At 42.1% G+C, this 17,555-nt stretch overlaps 1 protein-coding gene across 3 annotated transcripts in view; it reads left to right on the top strand.

The window, feature by feature from the left end:
- Positions 1-17,555, top strand: part of ZNF516 (zinc finger protein 516) — a 116,049-nt gene that overhangs the window by 1,391 nt on the left and 97,103 nt on the right. Inside the window, exon 1 of one of the 3 annotated variants that reach the window (XM_081919424.1) lies at positions 6,519-6,858. The exons of 1 other annotated variant lie outside the window; for it this stretch is intronic. The gene's annotated coding sequence lies outside the window, so the exon portion shown is untranslated. Of the gene's footprint in view, positions 1-6,518; positions 6,859-17,555 lie in introns of those variants that run through there. One more of the 3 variants, XM_081919427.1, reaches the window with a different exon arrangement.

Below are 17,555 nucleotides of genomic sequence, written 5' to 3'. Positions count from 1 at the left end.
GCTTTCGGGTCGCTTGCCCTCAGCAGCTGCAGCGCTCTAGAAAATGCTGCCCACTTCCCCGCGGCAAAGATCTTGCTCCAGAAGCGCTGAAAAACTCCCAGGAGTAGACCAGGACGCTCTGGAAAATGTGTATTGGGTGGATCTAATATCTTGCAAATTCAGGCAGCTCCTCCCCCCCCCCCCAGCTTTTGGAATCTAGATGGAGAAGGATATTTGTTGTTGTTGTTGTTTCTAGACCGTTTCTGGAGATCTGTTAATGCATGGTCTTTATTTAATCCAGATGTAGCCCCCTGCCCCCACTCTCTCAATCCCCATTCAGTGCCTTATTGTTGGTTTACATTGTGTGTGTGTGTAAAAAGCGATCTGTGTAACCTGTGGAATTTGAAATGCAAATAAAAGCCCGTGGGAGTTGAGGCAGAACAAATCAGCATTTATAAAGTGGGAAAAGATTTCATGTCTTTGAAAGCATAGGGGGCGAATTCTCTCTTTCTCTCCCCCCCTCCCCAATTCTATTAAAAAAAGAAACCACCGGAGTATTGAACAGTGACGTCAATTCGTCCCTTTTCTAATGTGTGTGTGTGTGTGTGTTGTTGTTCTTGTTGTTAATGTCTCAAAAGCGGGCATGCGAAGTGCTTACAGGAAAACAGATTACAAGATTAACATCTGTTAACATGATCGTTTATCTCCAGCCAAAAATAGGTCAGTCCTTTCTTAAGGAAGCTCGATTGGTTGGCGCATGATTAAATAATGAAATTAGACTAATGAGTTCGCAAATTAGACAAGAGTTGGGGGTGCTGTTATAATCCAACTGACTGACCTGCAAGAATAAAATTCATAATGGTAATGGTAATAATAGTAATAGATTCAGAGACTTTAGGAGATCAATGTAAGGTCAAAGCCTCTTTCAATGGAGTGACACAACTCCTCTCACCTCACCTCTGGGTCCCTTCCTCCTCCTCCTCCTCCTCCTCCTCCTCCTCCTCCTCCCTTTTCTCTCTGCTTTACAGCTAATAGTGTGTTACAGACTCCAACTCTGGTTTTTCCCTTTCTCCACTGAGGTGATGCATTAATATTTTCCATCTCCAGTGCTTATGGTGAAGGAGACCAACTGCTCCATGGATATTGTTGCTTCCTAAACAGTGGGGTGTTATTTTTGGGAGAGGTGGGGGGAGGGGTTCACACAATGTGACACAAAGTGGCAAAGAAGAATGGGAAACACCGATGCAAAGTAGCTCTGCTTCGCTTGACTCTGCCCTCCTGCAAAGATTGGCAGACCCACCGTCCAATCAGCAGCTCCAGCCCTCCTTACTGCCTTTGCATTGCAACTCCACATTACAGGCTCGGGAAAGCGGTGCTGTGCCCTTGCGTTTCTCTCTCTCTCTCCCTCTCTCTCCCTCTGTACGTGCATCTGTCTTTGTTGGGATATACGTCAGTATTGAGATAGGTAAATTAATACTTTCCCTCCCCCACCACCCCCGCCCATCTGCTGTGAACTAAAATCCAGTCCTTGGGACCAGAAACTCGAATAGTGAATAGAGAGTTATCGTTAAGGAGCTGGTTTTAAGTATCAAGTTGAGACCTGCTGAAGGCAAGGAAGTATAAAATGATCTATGGGTGTATTTGAACAATGTGGCAGACTCGCTTATCTGAAGGGAGAAAAAGGTGGAGAGCATCCAGAAATTCCACCCATTTCCAATCCGAGAATGATTATTTATATCACTTTAAAAGCCCATTGCTGTTAAAGACGGTTTTGTTGTTCTTTGGCCTTTAAGGTACTGCAGATTCACACCACCTCTGTAACATAATGGGTGTGTGTTTGTTTGATTTCTTCATGGTTTTCAAAGCAGACAGCTGTGTAGCCAAATAATAATAATGAATCAGGCAGTGCCCTCTCGATTCTTTCTGCACCAAGTGGTGTGTTTTTTTTAATGCTCAGAAATAATTTAAATGTAAAAGTCCGCTTTAGCAAATGTCAGATTTAACCATCATGGCACAACAGCGTGACTGTTAGGCAGCATACTTTGTGAATGCCACACCACACAATGAGCACATTCATGGAAGGAGCAATCCTATACTATGCTTCAATTATGTTAGGCTGTGGATCTGCAAGATACTCCCCCTACGCCCACCATGGCAGCAATGCCCATCCCACTTGCATACCTTGAGAGGTTTGGCCCTTGGGTTCCAGGCAGTGGGGGGCGGGGAGGCCGCTGCCAGAGCCCATAAGCTCTTTGTCTCCTTTAGAGAACCATCCTGAGTCAGATTTTTCTAGGGGGTTAGGGAAAAATCCATGGGCATAGCGAACCCCCTAGATCAAGCAAAGCAGTAGAAATACTTAACTAACTGACCAATCACATCAGTTCTGCCCCCCCCAAAGTCCTGACCCCCCCAACAAAAATCCTGGCTACGCCCATGGAAAGATCCCAGTTTACAATTTCCTAGACCTAGAGGGAAAGGGTTGTATTCAGCTAGGTCCTACCCAGAGTAGACCCACTGAAATCAATGGAACAATGTAAGTCTGTGTATTCATTTGAATGGGTCTACTCTGAGTTAGACTAGTATTGGATACAGTCCAAAGGAATAACATGTATGATAATGTCAAAGTCTTATTGAACAGCATCCAGGATGGAGGTAATTCTGGAAGGAAAGTACAGTGTGTGTGTGTGTCTGTGTGTGTGTGTCTAACTAGCCACTCCAGCAGGGATTGTACAGTGGCTTGACATAGACATGAGGGTACTAGCTCCATATTAAGGACATCTTCACCTGTTGCCTCTGTCTGAAATAGAGCTTTTATGCAAGTCAAGAACGAGGAACCCCTGAGAGCATGCTGGTCACTGTTGCAGGTTATGGAGTGGATTTTGATCATGATGAGTGCAAAATGGGGAGTGGGGTGGATCCTGTAGCTGTGGTGATCAAGGGAAAGACAAATATTGTATTCAGTTTTTTACTGTTACTTATTTGTTCTGTGTATGTTTACCTAAAAACTAATAAAATGATTTTTTTAAAAAATAAGAGAAGAGAGAATATCAAGCAGTAGCCAACAGGTCTTCAGCATAATCTCTGTAGAGGGATGCACAGTGGGTGCCTGTGAGCAGGTGAGAGAGAGCAGTGACTGGTGCTGCCTGAGTGCTCATCCCATGCTCCTTCCCCAGCCTTCCTACCCTCCCTCTTGTGGGCTCCCATATGTGTGGTGCTCATTTCCTGTCCTACTCCATGCATCCAGGTTGTGATCCTGTAAGGCAAAAGTGTACCTGAGTGTCTCACCAGCAGTGGCCATAGTTGCGGTGGAGTGCCTGGCCTTTGCCAACAGGTAGCCTTGTTGGGAGGCAAGAGAACATCATGTAAAAGGCAGCAGGCAGTGTGGCTGCTATAAATAAAGCTGTACAGTTTAGACAAGACGGATGTAGTCGCACATAGCAAAGGGGATGTGGTGGAGGGAGACACTTGAAGCAGGCATACATTGCAGGATGTGTTCCCCCCTTTATTTACTTAGTCGTTGGTGGGATGGAGTGGAATTTGGTGATAGGAATTTGGACCCCTATGATGAGTTACCTGCTAGGGTTCTAGGCAGTGGGCTGAAAGATCTCATGTGCGTTGTGAGGTCTGTCTGTTGTGTGCTCCTTTTGTCATGGGGGGGGGATCTTTTTCATCAGCAGAGTTCTCCCTTGTGAGCTCTGTAGGCGGGCACAACATGAGATCAGAGCAGCATTCAAAATTCGCCAGGCGTGTTTGAACCTGGCTATCGGTCACTTGCAACCAAGTGAAGATGTGTGGGCGCCAGGATGGTGCCTGATGTCTCCACCATTTGGGGATCCAGGCCTGGGAATCCTTGGATCTTGCCTGTTTTCACACACAGTGCATCCTCTAGAATTTTATTTGTGGGGTTTTATCTGTACAACTGGAACGCATTTCATTCCATTTTGGCAACTGTAACCCTGGTTTAAGGAGCCATTTGGCACCTGGCTTATATTCCCGAGTTTCTAACATTGGATCAGAGTGGTACATAACTCTATGCACCCTATCAGCTGACTTAGGATGTCTCTGTGTGGGGTTTATTTACTGATGGTGGTGTGCTATGAATGGGTCCTATGCTTTGCCATGAGGATGTGACTGGAGTGATTGTCCATGCAGGGGTGGCTTAAATCCCCCCCTTCCACTGATATCTCAGCTGTTTGTGTGGATTCTTTGTGATAGGCTGAGCACTGGTGTAATATTGTGCTATTGATGGGGATGTGCCTGCGGACTGAAGGATTGTAGGATATGATGTCTGTAGTTCTTCCCTGTGTGGCCCATGACTCTGCCTGATGTTGGCCTTTTTAATCCTGGAACGGCTCTGCCAGTAGAGTGCTCTACATATCTGTCAGGGCGACGGCCCATCTGGCATTCTGCCTGCGTAGCATGGCTTTGCCAGTTCCTACGGCAAATCTCAAGTATACGATTGCACCCTAAAAATGAATAGCTGCAATGTATCCTTCCCTGCTTTGTGCTTAGCAAATTCTTTGCTTTGCGATTTCATTTGTTTCCTGTTATATCAATATTATAATTGATTCTGGTTTTGTATGAGGAACATACTGCCTGTTAGTGTATTGATTGTTCGGGGCAAATGAGGTTTCTGTGCTTTCCAGGATAAATGGTTGATTTCTTGGGTTTTTCCATGACCTGTATTTAGGTAAAGGGGCAGGATGGACAATTGAAGGCCTAAATTTGCCCTTTTGTCTAGAAGCCAGCTGCCCACGTCTTTCGGAAGATGGTCAGAACTATTTCTTGTTAGAGAGAAACCTGAGTAGGTTCAAAGAAGAGTCCTTTATGCTTTGGCTTTGTGCCACATACTTTATTTCATAGCTGCTATGCTAAATGAGTTAACTACCAAAGGGTTTTTCATTAACTCACTTGGCAGCCATATATTTAACTTTTTGAAAAAGAAAAAAAAGAGTGTAACTTAAAGAGGACAAAACCTCACACGAGGAACATTTTGCTATTCAGTGGCATAGTTTTAAGAACCAGATTTATTTATTTTTTAAATTGTTTCCTCCTATTTGTTCTCTCCATCTCAACCTGGGACCAGAGTGGGTGGGGGAGATCTATCAATATTTCAGCAGCTAGTTGCCAGAGGCGAGCAGTAACTGAATATAGTCCTCACCCCTTGAACTCCAATGTGACCAGTCCCCTCTGTTTTATTAGGTCAGGCGTGCACCCATTGTTGAACACTGTGGTGTTAGCAAGAACATTGTTCATGTTACAGAACAAGCCATGGCAGCTTTCAGGCCGTGTGGTGTTAGCTGTGGTGTTGTCTGTTTTCCTGCTTGACACCAATAGCCAAATCCTATGTATACCTAGTACTATTTTTCCAGAAAAAGAGGTGCTGGGACTCACCATGAGGGCCTCCCTTGTCCTCTTATAATTACAATGGTGCCCACCTGAGAGTTGCCCAGAACTGAGCATTTATATCACACCTTTCCACCACGAAGCTCAAGGTGGCATAACAGTTGCCTCTCACAACAACCCTGTTCGGTAGGTCAGACCCAGAGTCCGACTAGCCACAGTCATTTGGTGAGTCTCATAGCCAAACAATTATTTGGCTATGACATTTTAGCCACTACACCACACTGGTGTAGACTTATGCACTTCTTGAGAGAAAGTCCTACTGAAATCCCTGGGGCTTCCATGGTGGGTGGGTGTTTAAAAACCTCCATAGGATCAACCTGTTTAAGCATATTTGCATTTCCCACAACTGCCATGCAAAAAGGGAAAACCCACTTGGCTGAGATGTATGTTCTGCTTTCTGCTCTGTATGCACAGAAATAGTGGTTCAAAAGTGCACTTACAAGCACAATCCTATGCATGCATAAGCCAGAAGTACGTAAACCCTATTTTCCCCTCCAGTGGAACATCTTCCGAAGCAGAATGCACAGCCTAGGGTCGGAGGCCGAGGCTTCTGTCCTCTGTATGCTAACCCATCAAACACAACGGGACTTCCTCCTGAGCAACCATGCGTAGGGGGAAGTGCACTTTTAGGATTATTTCTGAGAACTACTGCAGACATGCCTGACAGACCCTCTCAGCGGCATTGGCACCAGTTTGGGAGAAAGGTAGTGTGGTTTCAAGGTGCAGCTGTAGCATCAGGATAGCAGGAGTGGCTTTGCTCTGTCCTATCCACTGTGGCCGTGTCAGCTTTTATTATATTCTGGGACTACAATTAACTATCCCAGGAGAAGCAAAAACAAAAAACAAAAAAACAAAACCCTCCGACAACCCAACACTGGTAATAATCAGGATAATAACTGATGTTTGAGATTTTTGAGTGGGGCTTGGAGCTGCAAGGAATGGGGGACGGTAGAGATTATACCTGTGAAGGACAGAGCCAGAGCTCTGTTTCCTCTCCACCCCCCACCCCAAAAGCAGCTTGTTGCTGTGTGTTAGTCTGGAGGAAGGAGGGAGGGGAAAGCAGCAGAGAGGCGAAGAAGGGAGGAGCTTCGCCCTGGCAGGCGGCTCTCACCCTCAGTTGTTTTCTCCCCCTTTTTCTGTAGCCAGAAACGTCACACAGCCATGTAACTGTAATACAAGAAGTGAAAGAGGCAGAGAGAGAGAGAGGGAGGGAGAGAGAGAACAGGCACAGCTCAACTTCTAACCCTTAACAAAGGCAAAAAAAGAAAAAAGAGAGAAAGGATTTGTCAAGGCGCTACCCAAAAGAAAAGAAAAGTGGAGGTGGGCGGGGGGGGGGGAGAGACCGCTGCAGCCCCTGAGAAACCAGGCGAGGCTCAATTTCTGGAGGAGGAGAAGCAAGCAGCTCTGGAGGTTAGAGCGCTGCCCTCTTGGATTATGTGGGGCTCCGGTTGGCGGAGGACACTGACTCGGGAGGTAATTGCTTTCTATTTTCAACTTGAGTTTTGTTATTGTGGAAAAGGGAGAGCAGCGAGGGAGCGTCGCAAGGCGTGGCGAGCGCAGCAATTGTTGCACAAGTGTTTAAAAGGGAGGAGGCAGGAGGGAAAGCATGAGGTGCAATGGTTTGGCTGGGTGGGTGGGAGGGAAATATGCAGCATGCACAGATGTAGCTAAATAGTTAAGATGCCGCACAGCGGGGGATTAGTCGCCTGCACCCCCCACCCCACCCCACCGCCTCCAATCGCTGGGAAGCTTTCCTTGGGGAAAGAGGGTACTGGGGAAACTGGGTGGTGGTGGTGGTGGTGGTTTCCCAAACTGGAGATCCTCGCTCGAGTCTGGAAAGAGATGAAACTTTAGCAAGCCAGATGTATTTCTTGGGCGTGAGATGAAGGCAAGCGCAGGTCTGCATAACAAAGGGAGAAGGATGGATCGCGGATTGCAGATCTTAGATGAACTCTCATTCTTGTTCTGGGCTTTTTCAGAGAAGTGGGTGGCTGGTATTCCAAAGCCCGTGCGTATTGACTCAAATATGCATTCGTTCATTGAAATGGGAGAGACTAGTCGCTGTTGTTGTTGTTGTTGTTGTTATGTCATGTTGCATCTTAATCACTGGGGAGGGAGGTCTGCACAGAGTGTTCTCCGGAGTTCTAAGGCCTTAACAACTTACAAAGGAGTTGAAAAGTTGACATCAGGCCTTACATTGTTGTAAGTATGGAATGGCAGCCTTCCTCTGCTGTGTAATCAGCGGCTGCATTTAGAGATGAAACAAATCCCACGAAATGTTTTCCGAACCCATGATGTGTCTCAGCAAAATAATAAAAACAGAAACAGCCCTTCAGCTCAGTCCACAGGATGACTATTGCTCTGAAACATAAATATTCCAGCGGCTATATACATATTATCTCCTTGTGTTTGTGTAAGGGAGAAGAGAAGCTTGTTTTGCGAGGTTGCTTCCTTTTCTGTCAGTATGATGTTTAATTGTATCCTATCAAAATCTGAAAGATGTCATGTTGATACTTGCATATATATATATACTGTAATTGAATGCTCTCTGTCAGATTGGTAGGAGAGAGGGAATGGAGTAATGTATGGGTTTTCTAATAAAACTGGAGGCTGAGCTCGCATAGGAACATTTGTGGCATAATTAGTACTAGAGCTCAGTTATTCAAGGAGGCGTCTTCGGTTTCACAAGAGTTACTGCCATAGCCATCTTGAGCAAACTCTGAGTAATAAAGTGATCTTCAGTTCTGTTTGTCTTACTCTGAGTCATTTAATATTAGGCATGCCTTTATTTAGACCTGAGACAATGTGAAAGATGAAGTTAAGAGGCCTCTCATTCATTTGCAGGGCCTTAATCCCCGAAAGCTATATACACCACCAGTAGGGTTTTGTTTTTGTTTTCTTAAATACTGAATCATTTGAACACTTTATTAGATTATATCTAATGCATACAGGTGAAGATTTGTTTAGATAAAGCTCAAATTCAAAGTTGATGGCAACTATAAATGAGTATGTTCTTCAAATCTGGCATGCACAACATTAGGAACAAAAGAAAGAGCCCTGGTGGATCAGACTCTGTTTCCCACAGTAGCCTAACAAATGCTTCTAAGAAACCCATATGAAGGCAGTAGGTGTTCAGGAACTGGCATTTTTAATTTGGTGGTATGCTGCATTTGAACATGGAGGTTCTATAAAACCATCATATCTAATAACAATTGATAGACGTATCCTCCATGAATTTGCCTAATCTTCTGAGGTTATCCAAGCCAGTGGTCATCACCACATCTTTTGGCAGTGAATTCCCTAAATTAATGATGCTTTGTGAATTGGCATTCGGGGTGTGTTTTATATGTGTCAAGAAAAATAAAGCTGTGATAATTCAAAAATAAGCAATGATAACTCAAAATTTCCTTAATTTTCCTTTTATCAGTCATGGGAACAGTTTGTAATCACTAACCAGATGATAACCCAGTAGCATAAATTGGTTGGGGCATCAGATGCAGCTTTTTACAGGGATGTGCAATGGGTCTCTGTGGCTATGCAATGTATGGATAGTTATTAAAATCATTCAAAATGGAAAAATGCATAATTCACATGTTTTCAGTGGTGGAAAGTGAATCTTCTTGGTAAGCAGGCTGCTTTGCAAGTTTTTCATTGGCTTTGCACTTGCAGTAATTCCAGAGTTGTAACCACACTTACTTAGGAGTAAGCCTCACTGAGCACAACAGGGCCTTACTTCCAAGTGGATTCAGTCAAACCTCGGTTCCCAAATGCCTCCATTATCATATGTTTCAGCTCCCAAATGCTGAAAACCCAGAAGTAACTGCTCCGGTTTTTGAATGGTTTTCAGAAGCCTAACGTGCTACATGTCTTCCCTTTTGAGTTTCACTATTGTATTGAGGCTTCCACTTTCAGTTTTTGGTTGTTGAATGTTTTGGAAGTCAAACGGTCTTCCATAATGGATTACATCCGACAACCGAGGCTGGACTGTATACACAGGTTGGTCTGCAATCTACATACACAACATGGTCATAATGACACATAAGCTTGTATGTTTATTCAGAGGTCTGAACAAGTTCAGCTGATTTCCTAGGAAGTGTAGCCTCAACCAGTGAATACTGTTGATGGGGCAAGAAAGCAACAGTGAGGTCTCCCTCTACCCTTCACTTCAATAGTCTCCTTAGGAAAGCCTCTCAGGAGCACCTCTATGAGCAGTGAGATAATGTGTGGTTGTTAGCAGCAAGTGCCCTTAAAGGTTCTCAGCCATTCTTATCTGTTACTTGACTAGGTCAGTCCAGGAATAACCATTGTTTTCTTTGTTGACTTCTTTACCTGTTACATATAGTGATCTTACTAATGCTCCAGAAGGTATCTTGGTCGGCTGCTGGAGTTTGGTAAGAGTTGTAGCTCAGTGGTAGAACATCTGCTTTGATACCAGAAGCTCCCTGATTTAATCCAGGTAGGGCTGGCAATGTCCCCTTGCCTGAAACTTCAGGGAACTGCTTCCAGTCAGTATGTACAGTACTGTGCTAGACAGACTTCTGAAGAAGGCAGAAGGGGATGTAAACTTGCCCTAGTACTAGGTATGTGACTGCAACAACCTGTTGTGGTTTACTGGTTCTAGATGGCAGGTTTTTATTCAGGTCCTGTGGTGATTGCAGTAACATTTAAATCTGCCACAGTACCTATGTATGTGTCAGTGAATATCGTCTCATTAAAAAGAATAAGAAAGAAATCCAGAAGTATGTCTCTTAACATTTAAGAAGACCCAATATCAGTGCAAAGAACAGATCAAAAGAACCACGGCGTTCTAAATCTTTGCTTCAAATTTTATTCCAACATTTCAGGGCTTATTTTATTCTGAGGCGTGGAAGGCACAATTCACTTCACATAAATGAGCAATCTGTACACTTTCAGGTGCTAATATTGTATTTATTTATTTCATTTTTTAATCTTCTCCTATGAGGCATCCAGAAGCAAGTTACAACATATAATATATATACACATGCACTGTATCTGGGTTGTGTTCAGTTAACTTTTACTCAGAGCAGACCTATTGAAATTAATAACCCTGATGAACTTAATTTCAATGGGTCAGATCTAAGCAAAAGTTAGTTGAATGCACCTCTATATGTCTCTCCCATATCTTCTACTTCTGAGAGTTACCAGAATAACAACAATATCAGAACCAAATAAGGAGAAATCAATAGCAACCTTATTTTTCATTTGTCAGATAGGGCCAACTTGAGAGATGTATTCATGACCCTGTTCAAGGACACAGAAACTGCTCTTTTAGTTCTTCTATATGTTGTCATGATCTGTTCAGTTGCAGAGTGTCAGTCCTTTGTTGTTCTGTCCAAACAGTGTAATGCAATAGATTTTAGGGCTGTTTACATCTAATCCATCCATATGAAGTCATACATGAGGCTGCGCTAATGGCTGCACACACTCTGTTAATATCATATTCAAGATTACTGTCTTGCACTGTGTTGTGAAAGGACCTGTTGTGGTTCAATGGAACCAGGGTTTCACCTTATTCACTGTTTTGAATTAAGCACTTGCTTAAGGCTTTCTATCCATACATACAGGTTGTTTCAGGATTGGGTACTTTGTAATACTACCTGTTTGGTAGGAAAGTAAATTTGTAGCACTGATCTGCCTTAATCTTAACTCCAACACAAGAACCTGTAATAGCATCTGGCTGTTTAGAAAGACCTTGTCTAAACCTTTGCATTTCATTGGTAATTTTTTCAAAAATATGTTTACATGCTTCAAACTGTGATGTATTTCTTCTCGGGAGCAGTAATTAGTATTGTTTTTTGTGTTTTTTGTCAAAAAGTTTGTTCACATTTATGACAGAGCCATGCGATTTGGTGTCATTGGATGTGTGTATTTTCACTTACATGGAAGGCAATAACTGCTTGCATCCATTGCAAGAGCTATTGACACCTGTTATTGTAATGCGTTGCTTCTGACAATGATGACCAACTAAGGACTACTTCTGATGTTCAGAAATATGCGAGTGCATTCTTAACCCCATTTTATGGCTGGAATTATTACCAGGGCTTTCTTTTCAGGGGGAACTCAAAGGAACTCAGTTCTGGCACCTCTCGGGGGGTGCCATTGTCGTGAAGGAAGTGTCCATGGCCGAGTTCCAGCACTACTTTTCCTAGAAAAATAGCACTGATTATTACCATTAATGTAATAGTTAAAATAGAAGAACTTTCTCTCGCTGGGTGCCTTCCATATGTTTTGGACTGTAACTGCTGTCATCCCTGACCACTGGCTATTCATGATGGAGCTGAAGGAAGTTGTAGTTCAAAATATCTGAAGGGAAACAGTTTGGGAAGTCTGGAACAGAGTGACAGGCTCCAGAACTGCTGTTAAGAGAGCAAGTCTTTACTTGTATCATGGTGGGGAAGGCTCTGGAACTGATTTTGGCCTTCCTGAAGGTATATGTATGCCTTATATACATATGTATACATACATACATACATACATACGGTATACATATGTCTTTCTCAGATTGTGAGAGTGGCATAAAAAGCAGAGGGAAAATAACTGTTTTTCTCTGGAAGTGCCAAATTGTATGGGTGCTTTTGGAACATATGCTTCCTTTCTGCAGGGAATGATCTCAAAACTGACTTATTCTCCTGTAAGGGAGAAATGAGATCCTGTGTGGGTTGACACTGCCCATCTCACCACTGGTGTGAAGTACGGTAACTTTTTTGAGAAAGAGAGAGTTGAGTGTCTTTGTATGTGCTCAGGTCAATATTGAAACACTTTTGAGCAGCGATAGCTGGAGATTTGTAATATTTTGGTTCTACATTGCAAAAAAGAAATGTTCAGTATTGAATCTGGAAAATTAATGGCCAGATAGCAAAATTCAGAAGAAAGTCTCATTTATTTTAGTCAACTTCTTCAGTATGCTGTAAATGTTTGTACCTTGCAGCAACATTCCTTTTTCAAAGCCGACACCTTACATATTGTAAATGTTTATACATTTTCAGTGCTAGGTTAAACTGTTATGACTCACTTATGGCAAAACTCTGATCTCCACTCAGTCGGCGTAATCTTCGTTATTCTGTTGGCATGGCAGTTTTGCAGTGGTGCAAAGATAATATGTTTACAGTCCTGTGCAGACTTAATGTAGGAATGAACTGCATTGGATGTTGTCAGAATCTACTTCAGAGTAGCCCACATAAGTCTGGGTGGTTGGTCTTTGTTTATGTTTACTTTAACCTCCTCTTTTTGCATGCTTAATTATTTTTAATTGGAAATCGTGCAATTAGAGCTTTACAGTGTAAACGTTAAATGATCAGAGTGAATAATTTTTTAACTGTTCACACTGTCATAACTTACATTAGCGTGGTTTCGGTGCAAGTGTTGACTTCATTGGGCATTTGACATCCAGCAAGTGCCCTGTCTCATAGTTCAGTGAACTGAGCTTCCTGTTTGAGGCGCATTTGCCTTTTCAGAGGTAGTGCCCAGTATAATAGTTATTCTACAAGCAGATGGTAGCCTAGTTTTAATTATATCCATGTTGCTTTTTATTGTAATTTCATGCCTTTCGCTGGAGATCTGCATGGCTATATGATTCCCGAGAACACATTTTCTATTGCTGATTTATCTGTGTATTCTTGAAGTTTGATTACAGCAAGCGTTGTTTATGCCAGCACTCTCAAGGCACGTGCTTATGTTCTGAGATGTGCTTCGAACAAGGGGTGTGGGGGGTGAGAATTTATTAAGTAGCTGCCAAATAACTTATTACTCAATAGTACACATGTTTTCTTCTGTATGATTTGTGAATTCATTGCTTCTTAACTATGAGGTAATGGCTTTAATACAGTATTATGTTTTGCAAGCTAGCTTTATTTTTACCCTAGCTTATCCAGTCAGTGTCAGAAGCTTCTCTTCTAGAACTTCAATACAACATGGATTAGACCAGTGCTCTTCAACCAGCCGAGACCTGAGACCGACCTCTGACTCCCAGACAGGAATATGGCCCACTTCTACATTTTAACTTTTGATTTATACTTAGTAGTGCTAGCATCTCACCGCATATCACACACTGAGGTGCTGACATGCATATTTTTTTCAGTACACATGAGCCAGTATTTCATGAGCAGTATTATGGGTCAAACCTTTCAACCTTTTAAAATAGCTGCAGATTTCTGACAGTCTTGTCTAAGCCTGTGGCTAATATTGAGCATTGCTATTGCATTATTTTACCAAAAAATCATTTCTCTCACTTTGTTCCTTTCCATAAGTTTCCCTCCTTTTCCTGTCACTTCTGGTGACTTTTTCTCTCTGCCTACCTATGTGCACTTTCTGTCCTCCATCTTTGCCTCCCCCTTGCGCTTCCTTTGTCTGTTGTCACTCGCTATCATCTCATCTTCTTTCACGATCCTTTCTGTCACCAGCTATCTGCCTGCTGCCTCTCTCTCTGCTCATGCCTTCTTCCACATTTCCATTACCTACTCAAATATTTCTACCCTTTCTCTCACCTTCTTTTTGTTTCCGTTCATCTGCTATCATTGCCTTTCTGTCTCTCTCTTTCACTTTCCTTTTTACTGTGCTCACTTTCTTCCATCTTGTGTCACCTTCTCTGCCACCTTTAACTCACCTCTCCGTGACTCTTGCCCCTTCTGAAGGTCAACTTGCCTGAGATCAAAATGAACAGCATTTCACCCTCAGAATTTATTATAGGTGGCAACCGTATGTTGTTGCCCTTTTGTTGGATGACAAAGTGTGAAGGAACTCATCATATTCTCCTCCACTGAAGTAACATATAGTTCTCACTCCAAAACACCTTTTTCATTTAGTTTGCAAAGTCTTTCCATTTTGTTGTCTCTTTAAAAAGCAACTAAAATTAATTTTCATTCCAAATCAATGATGAACGATTAAAAGTCGCAGTTCTGTGCTTACTCACTTGAGAGTAAGTATCGTTAAAATAACTGAGCCATACTTCTGAGTAGACATGCCTAAAATCTGCTTATTAATTTTACTAAGGTCCTAGCTGAGGACCTGGGTCTCTTTCCCCCTTTCTGCAGTTCCACCCTCTTTTCTGTCCTCTTTTATGAATGCATCTATTTCCCTCTTTCACAACCTCTTGTCTAATCTGCCCTCTCCTTGTGTCGGCTTACCTGAGATCAAATGTACAGAAAATAAATCTGGAAAAGTTTTAGTACCCTAAGAACCTAAAATATGCATCAATTGCTTGCTGTTATCCTAAGTCCACATAATTTGGAGTAAATCCCATTTAAATGAATGGACCTTCTGAATAAGTGTTACGGGGAGTCAGGAGGATGGTTAATCGGTCTTTAAGCAAGCATGACAGTGCAACTCTATGTCTGCTCAGAAGCAATTCTTACTGCATTCAGTGTGGTTTACTCCCAATTAAATAGTTTTAGGATTGCAATTTTACTTATGAATAAATAAAGATTTGGCTGAAAAACTGTAAGTTTCCTAAGAACATAATAATAGCCTACTGCATCAGGCCAATGGCCCAGCTAATCCAGCATCTGGTTCTCACAGTGGCTAACCTGTGGGAGTCTAGGAAGCAGAATTTGAGCACGAGAGCACTTTCCTCTCCTTTGGTCTCCAGCAAGTGTTACTTGGAAGCATTATTTTGGCCAACTGTGGAGGAAGAGCATAGCCATTACGGCTAGTAGCCAGTGATAGGCACATTACTATTTTTAAAAGGGGAAGGAGGAAAGAATAAAGGTATTACTTGCTTATTTTTGCATGTGTCTACTATAAAGTTATGCAGTGCCTATAGGAATCCTGCGAGGCCTATAAGACCTGCCTCACAGCCTGATCCTATGCATGTTTACTTGGAAGTAAGCCCTGATGGGGACGCGGGTGGCGCTGTGGTCTAAACCACTGAGCCTAGGGCTTGCCAATCGGAAGGTCACATAAACAGATCTTTTAATTTGTCAGATGATATGGTCACAAGTTAGGAGTGCTTTATAAATTCAGTATTGTTCGTAAGTCACAAAGTGAATGAGGAAAAGAAATATTTTTATTGGTGTTTTAAAGTGATTCACATTTACTGGAAATCATTTTTTTTTAAAAAAAAACAACCCACAGAGTTTTGCTAACCTAGTGTTAAAAATCACCACTTTCCATATAAAATTTTAACTAGCATCAACAAGAAGAGTACAGTGGTACCTTGGGTTACAGACGCTTCAGGTTACAGACTCTTCAGGTCACAGACTCCACTAACCCAGAAATAATACTTCGGGTTAAGAACTTTGCTTCAGGGTGAGAACAGCAGCGGGAGGCCCCATTAGCTAAAGTGGTACCTCAGGTTAAGAACGGACCTCCAGAACGAATTAAGTTCTTAACCCAAGGTACCACTGTACTGGGCCTTTTGCTCAGCTCCTCTCTCCTTCCCAAGATGTTCATGGTATGCTTAGATTGAGCAATTCTAGCACTGTGAAATAGTGAAAGTTAGAAGTAATTCTGTCAGCTTCACAGGAACTGTTCAGAATTAAAAACTAGTGTGTGGGAGCAAGACTTCTCTTTAGGATGCATGGGCATCTTATGTCAAAATGGTTACAATGGATCTTTATGTAATTGCAGTATGCACCCAGTAGTAGTTATGCTTATTTAGCACATTTTGTAACAGGCATAAATATTGAAAACCACTGAAGGTGTCCGGAAACAGGAAATTTTAGAACCATTAAAATTATGTGGTCACTGTATCTACTTAACATATATTTTAGGCTGCAATCCTATGGCCATTAATTTGGGAGTGAGCCAAGTTGAACTCAGTGTAACGTATGTGTGTGACATGCCTGGACCTTGATACATATTTTGTCTCATTGTTGTAATTAAAGATACCTAGGACAATACTTTCATTTGCATTGTTAATTTGCTTAATGCAATAGGGATAACTTTCACCTCAAACGGTTGTTTAGTTCTGAATATTTATTGAGAAAAGCAAGGTATAGTTTTAATGTGTTTAGGGCCATTTGTAAGGAGTTTATGTTCAAATTGTTAAATGGATAAAGACTACAAGCCTTCAGCTATGAAACTGACTTATTTCAAATGAATACTGTATATAAAATTCATCTTCCAGCTAATGTCTTAGCCATGAATCTTCTTTCATAGAAATCTCATTGTGCCTTCATTCTGCATCTCCCCATTAACCTTGTTTTCCCTAAACCTCTGTTATTTCCACTTGACCTTTCCTCTATTCTTTCTTTCTTTCTTGCTGCCTCTTCAACCCTTCTTCTAGCTGTTCTGCCGCTGTGCTCCTTGAACTTTCACTTCCCTAACACTGGAGTGTTTTTTCACTCAGTTTTCCAGTCTTAGCACACATAAAATTTCCTATCCCTAAACTATGATGGTATTAATCCTAACTAAACTTACAACATTCTTTTTCCGTATAGATTCTGTACTGTGAGTATTCTATTGATGCTGTTTCCCTATGACTGAGAACATTTTGTGATAATGCTCAGGGACTTGATTTCAGAGGCCTCCACGCAGTAGGGATAATATAATATAGATGATGCAGTTGAATTGTCACTCTTCCTGCTATTCCATTACACCAGCAGTCTTCTTATTAAATTATGTGAATGGAGTAGTTAGATCTGAGCATAAAGAATTAGTTTCCTATTTGCTAGCTGCAGCTAGAATGCTTTTTCTGCAAAGACTGTTAAAAACACTGAACATTACAGAGTGTGGGAGTTTGCAACTATGACTGAAGTACATACAGTGGTACCTCGGGTTACAGATGCTTCAGGTTACAGACTCCGCTAACCCAGAAGTAGTACCTTGGGTTAAGAACTTTGCTTCAGGATGAGAACAGAAATCGTGCGACGGCAGCAGGAGGTCCCATTAGCTAAAGTGGTGCTTCAGGTTAAGAACAGTTTCAGGTTAAGAACAGACCTCCAGAATGAATTAAGTTCTTAACCTGAGGTTCCATTGTACTTTTTTAGATTCCAAGAAGGCAGGCAAGACAATATAATTTTTTTATAAACTGGCAAAAATTTGTTGGCTGCAGCAGAAGATGTGGGATATTTCCAGTTATGAGTTACAGGTTTTCATTGTTTTAATTAGTTAAGTCAATATGGTATAAGAGACTCTGGGGAGAGCATTTTTTTTTTTTTACAAATGCAGCATTCATCTCGGCTACTTACAAGTATTAACACTCTCTCTCTCTC

The sequence above is a fragment of the Podarcis melisellensis genome (assembly GCF_964234715.1).
Source record: "Podarcis melisellensis genome assembly, chromosome: 7".
Lineage (NCBI taxonomy): Eukaryota > Metazoa > Chordata > Lepidosauria > Squamata > Lacertidae > Podarcis > Podarcis melisellensis.
The sequence above is the reverse complement of the archived record's forward strand: the minus strand, read 5'-3'. Positions and strand labels throughout refer to the sequence as shown.